Genomic DNA, 19,509 nt, shown 5'->3' on the forward strand with positions numbered 1-19,509 from the left:
AGTAACTAACTAACACATAAGCACAGGCACACAATTTTGCAGTAACAGTAACATTTTGAAGCGTAGCCCGAATAAATGTTTAAAGTAAAGTTTCCACGCACTCAAAATCACTCCACATACTTTGTGTTTCTAAATAAGTGTAGACTTTTTCATAAGTAGTCCTTAAAATTAAATAGAATTCCACTGATTTTCATATTCAATTCAGTTTATGCTTTCATGTCCGCAGGAAAAAGTGTTCTCGCGTTAAATTTAGCGTAAAATTTATGTACACAGCGTCGGAGAGCAGGCAAAAACGTTTTGTAAATAAATTTGTTAAGAATTTTGAATATTTCTGTAAGTTTTTTTTACTGAGACCTGTATATATATTATATATACACTGTACCTTTCTTCGACGCTTCAAAGAATTTCGGTTTATTTGTAACATTTCGCTTCAACAAACGAATCAACACTAAATTAAATGTCGAAATTATTGAATGCGTGCAACAACAAGGCAATGCGTTCATGATACGAAAGTGTTCAGTCCCAATCAAATTGAGGATACAAACAAAAAAGTAAAAAAAAAAAACAAAAAAAGTATTAAAAATACGGAAAATACACAAAAAGGAAAGGATATAGAAACATAATGCGAAACAAAAACAAAATACACGCCAAATTAAACAAACTCAAGGCGGAAGGACTCTCCTTTATTTTGCATGACACAACTCATATTATATTTCACGGAGCCTACCGCCAACCACTTCGTCTTCTTATGTTTCTAATCGTGTATTGTGCTTCGGTGGTTAGCAACGACGCAAGTGAATAAATAAAAGCCACAACATAAAACAAACGTCGTGCAAGTCACGGGAATGACAACGGAAATAGGGAAATATGGGTGACAGAATTGTAAGGACGAAGTGTGTGTGAATGTTGTACTAGTATGATTGTGAGGGGGTTTCCAAAATTAACCGCATATTTTTGGAAAAACTTTAAGAGCTCTTTGACAAATACTTTCGCCTTTTAACTAAGTTGATAGTATTTGTGCCAACTAATACCTTTCTGTAGTTTTAGTATGCATAGTCGTTCATAATTACCAATGATCTTGACGAAAGAAATGACGATCTAAATACAATACTTGTATTTATATATATAGCTATCGACAGCTGCATCAATGTTTCAACTTTTCATTTTTTCGTAGCTCTATTCTTCTATATCCACAAATGATAGTTGTATTCGACTCCATATACTGTACCATACCAGCTGCTCAAACAAATCAATTCTATTGCGATTCTTTCATTGGTGGAGCAATACTTCTTTCTGTGTCAAAAAAATTAAACTTCGTGGTTTCTGAAAACTTATAGTATAGTCATATATAGCCTTTGATATCAATCTATAACCCGTGTCAGAGAATTATAAATTATAAATCGATATTATATTGTAATTATATGCTTGGAAAGCACCATATACTAACGATGACAAAGGATGGCAGGTGACTTATTTTTTACGCATAATTACATTTATTGTATATATCAGCTGTAAGCATATGGGTACCAATTTATTTAGACGACTTTAAATATATATAATTTATATATACATCAATATCTACATATGTACTCGAATATGCTCTTCTAATAAAGTAATTTAGTTGGAGTGATTCGAAAAATGGGGTACTTAGTGGCGCAGGGTTTTCGTAGAATTAACATAAATATTTCTAGTATACTCGCGTACTTCGCTACAATATATGTATGTATATTAAAGCTTAAAGCGGCAGATAAACATGACAATGCAATTGAAGCGTTTCATTTTTATACCCTGAACATGACAAAGTTTACCACGAAGTGTGCAACACTGAGAAGGAAACGCTGATTACACACAGAAGAGCTACTCATTTGTCGGAACCGCCGATATCGGTCAACTATAGCATATAGCTGCATACAAGCTGAACGCTGGAACTCAACACTTGTATAGGAAACTTTTTTTATTCGAGAAGGTATCGTCTCGAAATTTGGTATAGAATATTATCCACGACAACGGTACAATCTCTGAAAAAATTGTTCACATACAATGGCATATAGCTGCCACACAAACTGACCGATCCAAACCAAGCTAAAGATTTCTTTATACCCCTTTATGCTATTAAAAATGCACCTGTGAAGGGTAAAATATATAGCATCGGTGCTGCCGAAGTTAACGTTTTTATACTCTTGCAACATGCCGCTATAGAGTATAATAGATTTGTTCACCTAACGATTGTTTGTATCACCTAAATAGTAGTTGCAGATAGGCGGAATCGGACCATTGCCACGCCCACAAAATGCAATTGATCGAAAAGGGCTATAACTAAGTTACACAAAAAGACAGAAGACTGCTTTTTGGCACAACGAAGTGCACTGAAAAAGGGAATCCAGGTTTAAAATTTTTTGGAAAATTGGGTTTAATGTATCTCTTAATCCACTAATGTAATAATAACCAAGCTCACTCACGGCAAATATTTTTGGCTTCCCAACCCATCCTGTGAAAATGAATTAAATCGGATTATATCGCCCACTCCAAAGTCCTCGTCCACGTCAGAGACATTTTATTTTACATCTGCGATGACACAAGAGGGCTTATTAGGAGCCGGTGTCGAAATTGTACAATAGGCGTGGCTCCGCCCACCCTTAGGTTAAATCACATATTTCAGAACCTGGTCGACCAATTTCAATAGGTAACATTATCTGGATCTTCTTATGTTACGGTGCACAAATACCATAAGCGAAATCGGAATACAGCCACATCTAACTCCATTATAACACAACTTAAAATTCCCTCTAATTATTTTACTTTGTAATGTACTAATCAAACAACAATAAATAAATCTCCATTTTCACAAATAAGGTGTACTATATTATTACCAAAAACTGTGAAAATCGGACAACAGCTGTTCAAGCTTAGAAACCGAATGCGTAGACCACATTTTTGCTATTTTTTACCGACTACCACTATTGTTAAATTTTACCGAAAATATGGGTAAAAGTCTGAGGGGATATTTGAACTGTACACCAAAAATGGATTGAATCGGGCATATATGTACATACTTCCCTTATTTTCGAACTTCTGGCTGACCTTATACCACATAGCGGTCGCAAATATTCTTATACATACTTATATATACATATGTATAATTATGTGTGCATGTAAACAAATATGAAACTAGCCTTTATAATTGTTAATTTGTCTACAGGCAACTATATATGTAAATATGTACACTCATTGTTTCATGGGAAATCAGAACCATCCACACTCTTACAAACATACATCGAACATGGCAAATGCAAAATCAACCCCTATTCATATACAACGTGGCATGCGTAAATGGAAACAAAGTCAACAAGTCGTGTGCATATATACGGGCAGATGTGTGTACAAAAAATTCAAATATTTACATACACACTTACGTACATTTTTTGACAAATACAGTCAATCCCGGTTAAGTGCGAAAACCAAAGTTGCAGATTTTTTGTGCTTTGTAGTACATAAGCGATTGTGGTACTTAAGCGAGTGGTACCAAAAAAATAATTTCTATGTATTTAAAAAAAAATTACCATTTTCCTTGAAAAATTAAGAAAAAAAACGTGAGATGCAGCAAGACACAGGTAGATAAGAGGGATTGGAGGAGTGATACTTAACCGGGGTTTACTGTTTACATAAATCAGAGGAATATTGAATATTTTCTTTAAAAAGTTTCTTGAATTGTAAATCGACAAATATACTATGTTGTCACTTTTATTCTAAAATATTTTCATACTCATATTTGCGGGGTTGTCACTTTTCCCTTCTAGAGGGAATATCAGAAATTTGTTCAATTTATGATTTTTAACTTTTGCCATCGTCGTGAAAACACGCTTGTGGGCACAAGCATACTGGGGGGGATATGAGGGTATCGGTTTTTATGAATGAAGCGAGGTTGCTTGTTAAAAGTACGCCTGCGTTCATGAATGAAAATGTTGTTGTTGTGTAATTTACTATAAATTTGGGCTTTTCCTATTTGGCTGACATATTGACTTGTGACGATTGTTGTTTTTGTAGAACAATGTTTGTAGGTTTTGCGGGTGACATATTTACATGTATGCATTATTTGTTCGGCAATTTTATGTATAAATAGATATAATATATGCGTGTACATATAAATCAATGCGAGCACACATAGTGTATTGATAAGTGATAAAATCATGATTTGAATTTCTGAATGCGTACATTCAAATACATACGTACATACATATGACTATATAAGATTAATATGATAAAAGATGTACATATGTATGTACATGTAAATATATTGTAATAAATTTAATCTCTATTATTATAATACAAAATATTTATTAGGAATGTAAGTATATTAAGTAAAAACTAAGTAAAATTATTAAATGCCCAAATTGACTATAAATATTATTTCGAAATTCCATAATTTAATAGATTTGATCAGTTTTGCATACATTCATAAAAATTCGCAAGATGATATTTATATCAATAAATATGTTTGCATAAAAGCGTATAAGAATATAAGCCAAAAGACTAACATGCAGCTGTAATATCAAAGCAAGTCTGTGAGCATAATTTTAATTGAATGCTCAGCTCTGTTCAGCTCGCTACTGTTAAAATTTCTCCTTCCGAGTAAGATGTGGTGAAATTCACTAATAAAATCTTGTTAGGTTTTGACAATTCACACGCTGGTCCGCAATTGAACCTTCTCTATGATATACGTTCTCTGTCAATACTACAATTATCTTCCATATATGTACCTAATATAAGATGTTCAAACGTCCAATTGATCATATATTGAGAAATATTAACAAAAGTAACTGAACGTATAATATTGGTATCACTCTAGCCTAATGACGAAAATATGTGAAATTGGTCTACGAATTACCCCAACTCCCATTGACCACATATAATAAGTTTTTTTGTGCCAAATATGTTTGTGGATCAGTGAGTGACTATTTTTCACAAAATTATGTTGAAGGTATTGGTGAGCGAGTATTCTCAGATATACCTGAACAATGTCAAAGGTTTATATAACAAGCCCCGACTCAGTATACCCTGTATAATGATTTCCGATATATTCCGTATGAAATAAATAGTAAGAGAATTCAAAGCGATCAACAAAGTAATAAGCAAAGTTGACATGGAAGTGAGACAATGTGGCGAGTGGCCTTCATTCCAAGTAAAATACTTTGCTTATTTGCATGTAAATTCATTAACTTTTATAAAATATAAACCAAACACATAGCCATTTGTGTATAAATCTATACCGTATATATGAAGATACACGTACGGCTGAACACTCAGACAAATACAGGCAATATACCGATAGTACATGTGTTCAATATGATCATCACTTGGTGCGAGCCAACGCGCGCAAACACAACAACAACCGCCAGCCAGACAGCCACCAGCACTTACTGGTGATTACAACACAGCTCGAGCTATGATGGCAGTAGCAGTGCAACAAGAGCAACAACGGCACAAATAGCTTTAATAATAGCAATAATGCCAATAACAGCAACAATAACGTTAACAACAAAAGTAAAGAAATATGGTAGCAAGGATGTGTTGTGAAAGGACGATTTGACACTCGCTGTCAATCACCGTGAACTGTAAGGACATGAACTGCCACAAAGCAGTAAACATCAGCCAAGAAGAGAAGCAAGGGTGAGAGATATTGTTGAAGGTATTGGTGAGCGAGTATGAAAGCATTTGGTAACGTTGAGCATGCAAATTAATTCAGTGGGTGAGAGCTGGATTCGATGAAATGCAGGTGTGCATACGAACGTAGCATTGGCGCTGGTTAGTTGAAACCTGGCTGGTTTCTTGGTGGATGATGAAGGGACCTTTGCAATTACTGACACTCTAAATACGAAATGACTGTTTTCTTTTGATCAATCAAGTGAAGAGATTTTACTGATTAAGTTGAGCAGTTTCTTACACCGACGTCCATATGGTGCTGCACACAAGTACATGTTATTTAGTATAATTATACATGTTCATCAGCGTTTGCTGGAATTGGTATGCACACAAGTTATTCGTATGTAAATGTGCATTTCACCGGTAAATCTTCTCTCGCTCTGTTCAGCACTAAGTAAAAGGATGTAACTAAAGTGTGATAAAAAATGCAAAACATCACAGGTGAAACATGAACGTATGGGTTCGCAGAACGAGAGACACTGCGATTGAAAAACTATTATTTATCTCAAAAACGAATTCGTTGCAAGCGGAAAACCAGAACAAATTTAAAACAAGTTGTTGTTAGACTATAGTTTTCGTGATCGAAGCGGAACGGCTTTTAAACGTAGCATAAGCCGTCTTAGTTTCCCTATTTCTTCGCTTGCCATATTTGAGTTCTGCTCTTTTGTTAAAAATTTACAGGTGAAGAAAGCGAGTTGAGAGATATTTTTCAATGCTGCCAAGTTTTGATTTATAGATTTCAGTTTTACTATGCTGAATGGTTTAGAGCATAAATATCAGAATGAAAATAAAAATTTGGTTTTATACTAAAATTGTAATCTCAAATTGGCAGGTAAGGACAAATTTATTTATTGGTTTCAGTTGATTAATACTGACACTATTGTGAGAAAAGTGTGGGGTGTTTTGTGCCATATTTTTCGTATATCGAGCATACGACATTTTTTTCGCAAGAATTTTCAGTTTATATAAAAAACTATCTAAATGATCAGGATGACGAGACGAGTGACTGTCCGTCTGTTCGTCCGCGCAAGCTATAACTTCAGTAGAAAATGAGGTATCTTAATGAAACTTAGTACACTTGCTCTTTAGGCAAAAGGTGAGAACGAATTCGTAGATGGGCGTAATCACACCATGTAATTTGGTACCAGGAATTGCAATAAAAAGACACATGTGAGCTAAAAATTTTGGAAAATTGACGTGGGCCCGTCCTCTAATAGGTTTAGTGTACATATCTCTGAAACCACTAATGCCATAATAACTAAATTCACTTAGGATATTTCCTGTATGAAATATGATTATAATCCGCCATTCCCTCATATAACGGTTTTGTTAAAAACTACAACAGGAGCAATGAACAAATAACTTACTGCTTCAGAGACATTAAAATTTATATCCGAAATATTATGGAAGAGCTTTATAGGAGCCGGGGTCAAATTTGGACAATGGGCGTGGAATGGCCCACATGTAGGTGCAAATCCAAATGCAGGACCTACTCGACCGACTTAAACCAAATTTGCTATGTAATATAATCATCACATTCCTCCTATACAGTGTCAAAAAAAGGCGAAATCAGACCAAACTCAGCTTACTTCCCATATAACACAATTTTAAATTATTTCTCATTCTTTTACTTTCCAGTATACAGATCAAGAACCAAATTGTTCCCTTGAGGTATTTCATCGTACGCCTAAAATTTGTCGAAATCGTTGCGTATGACTGACTTTTTGCTGAAAATATCGTTCAATCTGTGAGATGTATTATTAAAATTCGGTGAAATAACATAGTCGGCGTTGAGCTTTGTAAGTTGCAAGAGTACGAAATGTTATGACTGAATTGGTTCGAACCACGCAAAAAGGACCATTCTCTTTCTATTAACTACAATATAAACTGTAGACGTTTAAGAAAAACGATCAATAGTACGATAAACAAAAATTTTAGAAATATTAAATTTTTCAGAAGCTTATAAACTTCACTTGCGCACTTTCCTCACTTATGTAAAACAATCACCACAACACGAATTTCTTTAGCTCCCCATTCCATTATTCATATGCCAAAGCAAACACTGAACTGATTATTATATACTCGTATGAGTATACCTCCATTGCATACAAATTATAATATATAACAAGAAAAAACGTTAACTTCGGTTGCGCCGAAGCTATAATACCCTTCACAAATACAAAGGCCCCTTACAAGAACTTGATTCTGAACGTTGAATTTGTATGGCAGCTATATGATATAGGGATCTGATCTGACCAATTTCTGTGGAGAATAATTTGTTGCCTTAAGCAACAATAATATTTCGTGAAGATACCTCGTCAAATAAAAAAATGTTCCATGCAAGCACTTTACTCCGATCGTTCAGTTAATATGGCAGCTATATGTTATAGTCATCCGATCTATATAATTTCTTCGGAGATTAGATTAGTGCCTTAAATAATAATACATGCCAAATTTCGTGAAGATAGCTCGTCAAATGAAAGAGTTTTCCATACAAGCACTTCATTCCGATTGTTCAGTTTGTATGGCAGCTAGCCATAGCAGCTCGTTTGTTAGAAAAGGACAGGTGCAAAATTTCAGATCGATATTTCAAAAACTGAGGGACTAGTTCGCGTATATACAGACGGACAGACGGGCGGACAGACAGACGGACATGGCTAAATCAACTCAGCTCGTCACGGTGATCATTTATATATATACTTTATATGGCCTCCGACGTTTCTTTCTGGGTGTTGCAATTTTCGTGGCAAAATTAATATATTAATGTGTTAAGGGTATAATAAAGGCACTTTTTTTCTGCGTAGCAATGTAAACTTTGTAACAGAATTTGTGGCACACCTAGGTATTGTATATAATTTTAGACAGATTTTCAGTACTGCTAGTCTATTTCAAAATCTTTGATCTCCCTTTATGGGCGAATTCTGTGATTCCATATTTAAAAAGTTGCTCTTCGAGATCGCTAAGTCCACTTGTTTTTTAAACGAGTTGTTAATGGCTTTAGTGCAGCAAAGTGAATAATCATCAAATAAATTTTTGGGCAATGCTGTGAATGGGATAGTACAATAGTTTCATCTGCCACTACAAACCCAAAAATGGTTGTTGATAAGGTTCACGGATCTAGTAAAGAAGTTTTTAAGCATTGATGTTAAATAAGATAAGACACATTTTTGTGTCTTTAGAATGAGGGTGTTCTATTCAAACTGACTAAAGGAAAATCTAACACAGGTTTGACAAAAATCTGTCACAACATTGGTGTAAAGATACCTACAACATGGCACTGATTTGCAAAGCTCTCACGCTAACCCTACTGAGAAAGCTTTATCGTGTATTTTTTTCATAACACAATCAATCACAATCATCACACATCTTTAAGCAATAGTAGGATGTTCTCACAGAGGAAAACTTTAATACGTTTCCTGTTCCCACAGCCGTGGGTGCTGTTGAGGTGTTGAGCCAAGTCATATTCTTTTATTGCTGGCATGTGTACCAGCTCTGCTTTTACCACCCTCTCCTTTATTTGCGTTAGTTTAGATTTGATTGAAATTCAATTTACATTTATTTTTTGTCTTTCGTTGGAGAGGCATATCAATACGACACGCTTTCAATCGTCAGCACTCAAATACACACACACATTGTAAACAAATGTATGTATACATATGCAAGGAAATAAATATGGCTACTTCAATTCAAGTTGGGCTTCACTGCTTCCTGTCTACTCGAATGATCCTAACTTTTTACGGCTCAGTTCTAAAAAGAGACACAACATATTGATACGCAGTATTCATCTATATGTATTAAGCAAATATGTGTACAATTTTACATTCTTTAAAAGCACGCACGCAAAATGCCTTGCGTCGCTGGTATGACAGGGCGTATAAGTGCTCTTAGAACAGCAATATATAATATGAATATATACTTTATATACTTGTAGTATATGCATTCATATGTAGTGGTATATTGGCGCATGTGTTCATTTACTAATATACTGGGATTCTGTTTTAGTCATTGCTATGGCTTTTTGTTCTTCATGTTACACTGGTGATGGAAATTATTTGCTGAATACCTGTACATTGCTTACACAGCAATCCAATTGTTTGGGAGCGCAAATCCAAACAAAACACCAATCAGGTGGAATACTCGGACACGTAGTACAAGAACATAGACATTTTTACATCTATATTTGCAGTGAAATTCTATTCAATATATGTAAAACTAAAGTTAACGAACATGAAATAAATAAATATGCAAACGTTTTCTTTGACTTGTGTGGCGAAAAAAGGGATTGAAATAGTAATACACCGAATTGAAGAAACTCCACAATTTGCTGGAAAATTGTAGTTTTTCATTTCACATAATATAAGACAAAAAAACTTTCTATATATTTCATACGGTTTATATAACTTTAGTGCGAGACTAGTTTAGATGTTTGATCAGAGAACTTAAAACAACGAGAAGGTGCATTGAATTTTGTATGATGCTCGATTGGTTGGCTGAAAAATTGAGATCAAGGAGTTCACCATTTTCTGTAATATTTGCTGTTATTTAACAGAAATGAGATTTTATAACAACGTTCTCTGACAAATTACGTATCTCCCAATATAAAGAGAAAAATGAAGCGAAATGAATGAGAAAACAAAAAATACAAATGCCACTACACATATGCATGATTATTATCTCTAGTTCGATATCACCGCACTTAACTTTCGCCGAATTATTATTTATCGGCTCTCATCGATCTTTTCTCCACGCTCCAGTTTGTAGTGTAAAATTTTCAGGGCAGCTTGGTAGTAGAGTGTACAGTTAAGAAATCTCTATTAATATTAGTCTCAGACTTCCTTACTATTGCAGCGTTTTCAAGCAGACGATACATGAAAATAGCTGTGACTATTCATTCCATCATTGCTTTGAGCTCACTAACCATGCGGTGGAGATAAGTTGGGGAATGCCTAGCCACCTCGTGAAATAAATCGAGTTACTTATTGATAGCTAGAATGCCAAAAAAAAAGCACGATAACCGGAAATGTTTAGCCGATGAGCTGAACGTAAAAAACTCAGTATTGCTATCAATAAAATAGGAACGAACAATTGCTCCAATATATTTTTACGTTGTACAACATGAATGCTGGGACTCACGCAAGCACTAGGCAGATACTAACACTTCCACAGTCGCAAGATTCTTACTTTTCGAGGTAAATTAAAGGGACTATAGTTCTCTAGGTCTTTTCGCCCTTATCAAACTTAGCCTTTATATAGTTTTGGGGAGTGCAGGCGGTAAGCTGACTGGTACCAGTTGTAGAAGCTGCTATCAAAAAATCACTGTTCAATTATCTTTAAGAATATGTAAAATCTAACTTACTAAAAGTTTTCCTAGATTCACGATCTCTTCAACTGATATCCCCATAAAACCTAACATAAACTATCTATTGATTTGATACATATTTAAAATTTACAACATTAAATCAGAAAATCAAAAAATAGAATTTATAAACCACGCCCATATATCTATAGGTATATATAGAAACAAGAAAAAAAGTTAATTTCGGTTGCGCCGAAACTATAATACCCTTCACAAAAACAAAGGCCCCTTACAAGAACTTGATGCCGAACGTTCAATTTGTATGGCAGCTATATGATATAGTGATCTGATCTGACCAATTTCTGTGGAGAATAATTTGTTGCCTTAAGCAATAACTCGTGCCTAATTTCGTGAAGATACCTCGTCAAATAAAAAAATGTTCCATGCAAGCACTTTACTCCGATCGTTCAGTTAATATGGCAGCTATATGCTATAGTCATCCGATCCATACAATTTCTTCGGAGATTAGATTAATGCTTTAAATAATAATACATGCCAAATTTCGTGAAGATACCTCGTCAAATGAAAGAGTTTCCATACAAGCACTTCATTCCGATTGTTCAGTTTGTATGGATCTGAATAATTTTTTCGGAGATTACATTGTTGCCTTAACTAATAATCCGTGCCAAATTTCGTGAAGATACCTCGTCAAGTGAAAGAGTTTCCCATACAAACACTTGATTCCGATTGTTCAGTTTGTATGGCAGCTATATACTATAGTGGTCCAATATCGGCCGTTCCGACAAATGAGCAGCTTCTTGGGGAGAAAAAGAAGTGTTTAAAATTTCAGATCGATATCTCAAAAACTGAGGGACTAGTTCGCGACGGACGGACATGGCTAAATCAACTCAGCTCGTCACGGTGATCATTTATATAAAATATATACTTTATATGGTCTCCGACGTTTCCTTCTGGGTGTTACAAACTTCGTGGCAAAATTAATATCCCCTGTTCAGGGTATAAAAACATGGCTCTCAAAATATTAGAATTCAAACCCAACAATTCTCAAAAACGGTCACCTCTTTTTACCAAATGTTAAGATCTCTGTCTTCCAAATATTAAATTTATAATGCAACAGTTTACACATTTTATACTGATAGGTCCAACAAAGTTAATACATTTCGATGTTTCGAAAAAAGAGTAAAGCAAATAATACATTCATGCACCCGGATCAATACATTTAAAAATCGAATAAACCATATCAAAGAAATTGAAAGGTGCAGACAGATTTAAATAACAGCAAATATAATATATACATACATATATGCTTGTACATAAATGTATGCAGTCACATAGGCATACATATACTATGACGTTTGAATGTCGAAGTTATTTGCATGGGACTGGCGGTGTCAGTCGATGCCGCAGCTATTTGGATTAATTTTGCGCTCGAAGGAATAGCAATTATTTTAATTTAACAGATATCAGACGCACATATGTTCGACGTTCTAACCAAAAAATGGCGTAAAAGATTTTATTTTTTCTTTCATCCAACTGATGCTATACACCGTAGTGACAAGTGAAGCGGTAAATCCGAAGCATGAAATAAGAACGAATAAGAGTCACTTGTTTGGCAGTTGTTGAAGCGTTAAAGTGACATTTCGATTTTGAATTCAATTAATTTCCGTTTGTCGAAAAAAAACTGTAAGTGGCTTTAGAAAGTAAAAAATATGGAAATGAGGAAGGTAAGCCATCATATTTTTAAAACATACGAAATCCAAGCTAATATGTTTGAATCTTAATAATAACTTATCCCATAAAAGTCGTTCGTTCATATTGCCGACATACATACTTATATATACAGCTGATTTCGTGAGTATTCCGTTGGCTTTAAAATAGTGAAAAGATCGCAGAGACCTATAACATAATGTCTAGTATGTATGTTAATTGACGGAGTGTATTTTGATTGTTGATTTTAGATTATATTATATTAACAAGACATATAAAATGTTTTTTTTTATGATTTTAGTTTTAGTTAATATATTGTATATTAGAAAATGTGCGAATGTGCTGATATTACAATAATGTGACAATGTTGAATGCTCAGCACAAACTACTTTGTTGCAAGTAAAGCAATATGCCCCGGTTTTACGTTGAGGTCCGTACTCCAGATAACATAACCGGCATGACGGCCTATTTAAAGAAGAGCAACTCTGAGTTACACTTGCTGAGTACAAGGAAATGGTTAGTTCTTGTGTATTTCAAAAACATTGCAGAGCTAAATTACAGCTTTATTTTTCTTCGGTACACATGAGCAGAGTGATACATCGCCTTCACATAAGCCCAACTACAAGTATGAACTACAAACTAAAAACTAAACGCGCAGAACTTTTCAAAACTCACGTGCAACCAATTTTTTTTGTTTATGTACTGTTTGAACATTGTGGAGAAAAAAATGTCAGCATAAATTTTGCGGCTTGTATTCAAATATATTTCCACTAATTGATTGATCTTGATCAGGCAACTTCCCAGACTAAATCAGTACAGTAGCTACCTTTACTGCGCACTTGGCGCTCGCCCAGCAATTGGGGCCGTATAGCAGAGGCAACGCACTGAATGTTCTCTTCCAAGGCGTCGATCGTCTCGGGCTTATCTGCGTAGACAGGCAACTTCACAAAACTCCAAAAAAAATAGTCCATCGGTGTTAAATCGCACGATCTTAGATGCCTCGCCACAAGCCCACAACGCGAGATATTGCGCTCATTCCAAAGTTTTTTTATACTCTCGCAACCTGTTGCTACAGAGTATAATAGTTTTGTTCACCTAACGGTTGTTTGTATCACCTAAAACTAATCGAGTTAGATATAGGGTTATATATATATAAATGATCAGGATGAAGAGACGAGTTGAAATCCGGGTGACTGTCTGTCCGTCCGTCCGTCTGTCCGTCCGTGCAAGCTCTAAAAACTACTAAAAGCGCGATAAATCAAGCACTAAACACGCCAGAGACATTAAATTTTATGTCTGGGATGGTATGAGATGACTTTATAGGAATCGCGTTCACTTTTTCCACTTTTAGGTGAAAAACATATCTTGAGATCTGCTTAACCAATTTCAACAAAATTCGGTACATAACGTTATTTTCATATTTCTATATTATAGTGCGAAAATGGGCGAAATCGGACTACAACAACGCCTATTTCCCATATAACACCATTTTCAATTCCATCTGATTATTTCACTTTCCACTATGCATATCAAGCAACAATGATTATATCGGCTTAAAACTTTGCGTGAATAATACGTTTAATGTATGCCGCCTTGTGACCAAAAATTGGCTAAATCAAACCAAAACTGTTCAAGCCCGTAAGTACTAAATATGTGGACCCCAGCGCCTATAGTTGACATTCTACCGAAAATATCAGCCAACCCACAAAGAAATCTCAAACGAGTATACCATTTGACTTTGCGAGAGTATAATATGTTCGGTTACATCCGAACCTAGCCCTTCCTTACTTGTTTAATAAAGTAATTGTATCGTAGGCTGTATGGCATGTAGCGCCGTCCTGTTGGAACCAAAGGATTTAATCAAAAGTGAGCTTCATCGCTGAACAAACTTTTCTTGTAAAAATCGGGATCGTTGGACACCTTGTTTTGAGCCCATTCACCGAACGTCTTGTATGAGTTGAATTTTAGAAGTCCGCAAGCCAAGAGTGGATGGGCACAGCTCCAACTGTTGCTCGCGGTCACGGATGGAGTTTCTGTTTCTCTGAGGATACGCATAATCCTCTAGAGTAAACTTGGTATGAAACCGATGCATGGTTGCTGGAATTACCCACTCTGCTTTGCGAGTATGTCAACTGAATATTGGAGATAGATATAGGGTTATGTATATATAAATGATCATAAACCAATATAGCTATAATAACCAAATTTGCTCAATATAAATCGCTTAAGCACCACTACTGACATTGTTTAAATGTTACAAATAGATGAAATTGGATGATAACTCAGCCAACTCCGGTAATGTTAAATACCACTAAAAATGCGACAATCTATAAATAAATACGTCAGAGACATAAAATTTTGCATTCAAGAAGGTACAAGACGACTTCATAGGAGCCGGGGTCAAAATTAGACAATTAACCACATTCGGTATGTGGCATTATTCTGACATTGTTTTGCCGCAGTAAGAAAATTGGACTGCAACCACGCCTTCTTTCACTTTCCAGTATACAAATTAAGATCCAATTAATGTATCGCGATACAACTATGTACGAATACTGACTTACAATATAGCAGCTTATGACTAAAAATTATCTAAATCGAAACAAAACTGTTCAAACCCCCAGGTACTGAATATATGGCCCCAATTCCTATGGCGAACTTTTTATCGAAAATATCTATCAATCTGTGGGATATATTATAGAAACTCAGAAAGAATCTTTATCTGATATCAATATGCCCGAGTGCCAATGATAGGTTGACTCAGATCAATAATTCAATTGGTCCTCATACACCTATTAACAATATTTTTGAACTTCCGGCTAACTTTATACCGGAAATATCGGTATATATTCCAGTTAGCTTAATTTAATTAAAAGATCGTGTTTTTCTTATGGCAATGTATCTTTGTACCTAAAATGGATAAAATCGGTTTAAAACTTGCCCTAGCCGCCATGTAACTAATATCAGGATTTTAAAACATCCAGTTGACTTTATACCGAATATATTTTGGATCGTATGTGAAGAACCTTAATAAAACTCAGAGATAGTATTTTTCGGTGGAAATGGCAAAAATCGATAAAGGCGTCTCAATACTATACCCATCTCTCATTTATCATATAAAAGATTTAAAAAATTTTTATTGACTCTATACCGTATATACCGTATATATCGGTCAATATGTTAGATATCTTAACAAAATTATCTGAACGGATAATATTGGACATACTATAAATTATGGCCGAAAATATATGATGTTGGTCTACGAATAACCCAAACTTTCATATACCACATATATAATATATATATATTATAAAATTAATTAATTATAGGAAAGGAATCCGGATTTGTTCCTTGCAAATTGCAAGAGTATGAAATCTTCAGTTACACCCGAACTTAGTCCTTCCTTACTGGTTTATTATAAAGCTTACACAGCACCTGAAGGCATTTCCCAGGCTTTGATTCTTGCAAGTTGCAAGAGTATAAAAAACTAAACCGAACTTAGCCCTTACTTTTTTATTTTTTATTTATGTTGTCAACTCGATTAAAATTTTCTTGTACTGTCTTTTGAAACTTGTTCTACGATAAACATTTCAAACCTCAAAACATACATATGTCGGTCCAACCTCTTTCGAGTTTTAACCATTGATTTTTATATGTATTTATAGAAGATTATTAAAAAATTCCGAACCGAAGGGATGAACAACAGTTTTTATGGGAAAATAAAATTTTTCGTTTTTAGTAGTTTCTTTGCAATTTTTCTATATTTTGTCACCATTTAAGTTTTCTCTGGACTTACCCGAATATTTCAAGACTAAAATTAACTAAATCGGTTTACAGTTTTCGAGTTTTAGCGAGATTAACGAGCAGCATTTAATTTTTTATACATAATTAGTTGAAATTAAAACTATTGTTAAACTTAAGACTATTGTTAAACCTAAAACTATTGGTTGAGTGTTAAAATATAAGTGCAACAAAAGAAACCGAACGTTAAAACATTTAAAAAAGTAAGAACAAAGGAATGGTGGTTATATTTTCTACAAAATTGGTGTCAGATGTGGGATGCGCACTTACATACGCATACTACAAGTATAAGTCGAGGTAGAGAGAGTCTGGTGCGTCGAAAGACTTGTGGCGTCAGTGCAACTGTACATTCATTTGAAAAACTGCTGCGTATGTTATATACACATTACTTAGCGGTATTCGATCACCGCGTCGCAAGCACGCAGCCAACAAAAGTTCACCCTGCCAAATACCGACAATTGGCATGCAATACGCTTAGCCAAAAGTTGAGTTGTTGGTGTTGCTAAGCAAAAGTCGCTGTTGTTGTAGTTGCCATCCAAAGGTGGTGTTGTTGGAGTTGTGAAGACAAAAGTTACTGGTTTTTGTTGTTGCATTAAGCGGCATCAGTTTCTAAAGAATAACGGACCTACCTCAGTATTTTTCCGAAGCGTCGGTTAACAAAATATTACCGTTGGAGCTCGAAAGCTGATGAGTACAATTAGAAAGAAGTAGAATGTATTTGTGTACTTATGTATATATATAATTTGTTGATTTTATTAAAAAAAAATTAAAACCTAAGTAAATGTATTCGGGGTGAACAATACCTATGTACTTATGTAAAACTTTTACCAGAAAGGCGAATTGTAATTAGCTGTTAGTTCAACATTGACTTACACATAGCCAAAGTCTGCGTTCACCCAACACCATTTTTTAAGTGAAGGAAAAACACAATGTAAATAGGTAGTTCAGTTCAAAATTTCTACATGTACATATGTACACTAGGTAGAAAAAGTCTCCGCTACAAAACCTTTTAAACTAAAATAAAAGTTTGACCAATTGACCAATTAAGAAATTTTTTTTTGTGTAATTAAATCATATCTTTTCGCTTAGAAAAATTTACTTTTTTTTTAAATTATTTTCATTTTCATTTTAAAAACAATTTATTTAAACAGAACAAGTAAGGAAGGTCTAAGTTCGGATGTAACCGAACATTTTATACTCTCGCAAAGTCAAATGGTATACTCGTTTGAGATTTCTTTGTGGATTGACTGATATTTTCGGTAGAAGGTCAACTATAGGCACTGGGGTCCACATATTTAGTACTTAGGAGCTTGAAACTTGACATGGAAATATGAAAAGAACTTTATACACCGAATCTGGTTGAAATTGGTTAAGCAGATCCCAAGATATGGGTTTTCACCTAAACGTGGGCGGTGCCACGCCCACTGTCTAATTTTGAACGCGGTTCCTATAAAGTCATCTCATACCATCCCAGAGATAAAATTTAATATCTCTGGCGAGTTTAGTGCTTGATTTATCGCGCTTTTAGTAGTTTTTAACAGTACCGTTAAATGGGGAGTGGGCGGAGTTGCCACCCGATTTAAACTATTTTCACACTGTAGGTAGAGGTTCTAAAAACATTTGCTTCCGGAAAATTTTGTTATTATAGCTTTAGCAGTTTAGGAGGTATGTACATTAAACCTATTAGGGGCGGGACCACGCCCACTTAAAAAAAAATTTAACTACAGATGCCCCTCTTTAATGTAATCCTGTGTACCAAATAACAGTCTTGTATCTAATTGCGGAGCTTAGTTATGGCAATTTATTTGTTTTTGATTAATGGCGTTTTGTGGGCGTGGCAGTGGTCCGATTACGCCCATCTGCAATACCAACCGTCTTACATGCAACACATACACGGCAGGACAGTCACCCGGATTTCAACTCGTCTCTTCATCGTGATCATTTATATATATATAACCCTATATCTAACTCGATTAGTTTTAGGTGATACAAACAACCGTTAGGTGAACAAAACTATTATACTCTGTAGCAACATGTTGCGAGAGTGTAAAAACACAGTATTGAAGTTGAGAAACATAACATATTGTACAATTTAGTTCCAAATACTATTTTTCTGTTTAAGTATACCAATTTTACTAATTTGTGAACAAGCATTTATAGCTGTGTAAATTAAAATAATTACTATAGGCACTCAGTCGTATGCTATTCACTTTACGTAATATACGGGATTCATTAACATCCTTTGGCGGATCGGGTTCTTCTTGAGTCGAAGAATGGTTAGAAGATTTTACCGAAAAGGCAGAAGCAGTTAATTGGAACGCATTACAAAAGTTTATGCTTTTTCTTGGCATTGATTCAACCAGATTCTTGCATACAATCGGACTAATTTTGTTCCACTCCTCTTGTAATGCATTCTTCAACTGGTCCTTCGATGTGCACATCCTGTTCTGCATCCTGGGTCCTAATTCGTCCCCCAAATGCTCAATTACATTAAGGTCGGGACTCTGTGCAGGACACTTGATTATTTTTGGGCAGTTATACAACAACCAACTCCTTTCATCAAGCGCTGTATGTTTTGGATCGTTGTCCTGATAAAACTGAAAGTTGTCTTCAATACCAAGTTTTTGCACGCTTTCTTTCAAATTGTTTTTCAAAATCGCCATATATATTTGTTTATTAATTACGCCATCTATAAAATGTAAGTTTCCAACTCCTCAAGCTGCCATACAATCCTAGACCATCACTGAGCCACCACCGTGCTTCACTGTTTTCCTTATATTTTTGGCATCAAGTTCTTGGTTTGGCTTACGCCACACTTTATCTCTTCAATCACATCCGAATAAATTAAATTTACTCTCGACTGTGAATAATAGCTAAAAAATCTAACCTAGAATCATAGAAGTGTTCATACTTTCAATATTTACCGTTCTCCAATATGATTAATCTTTATCCATAAATTTTCTTACGAATGCAAGTCGATCATG

This window comes from Bactrocera oleae, chromosome 2 (genome assembly GCF_042242935.1).
Source record: "Bactrocera oleae isolate idBacOlea1 chromosome 2, idBacOlea1, whole genome shotgun sequence".
Lineage (NCBI taxonomy): Eukaryota > Metazoa > Arthropoda > Insecta > Diptera > Tephritidae > Bactrocera > Bactrocera oleae.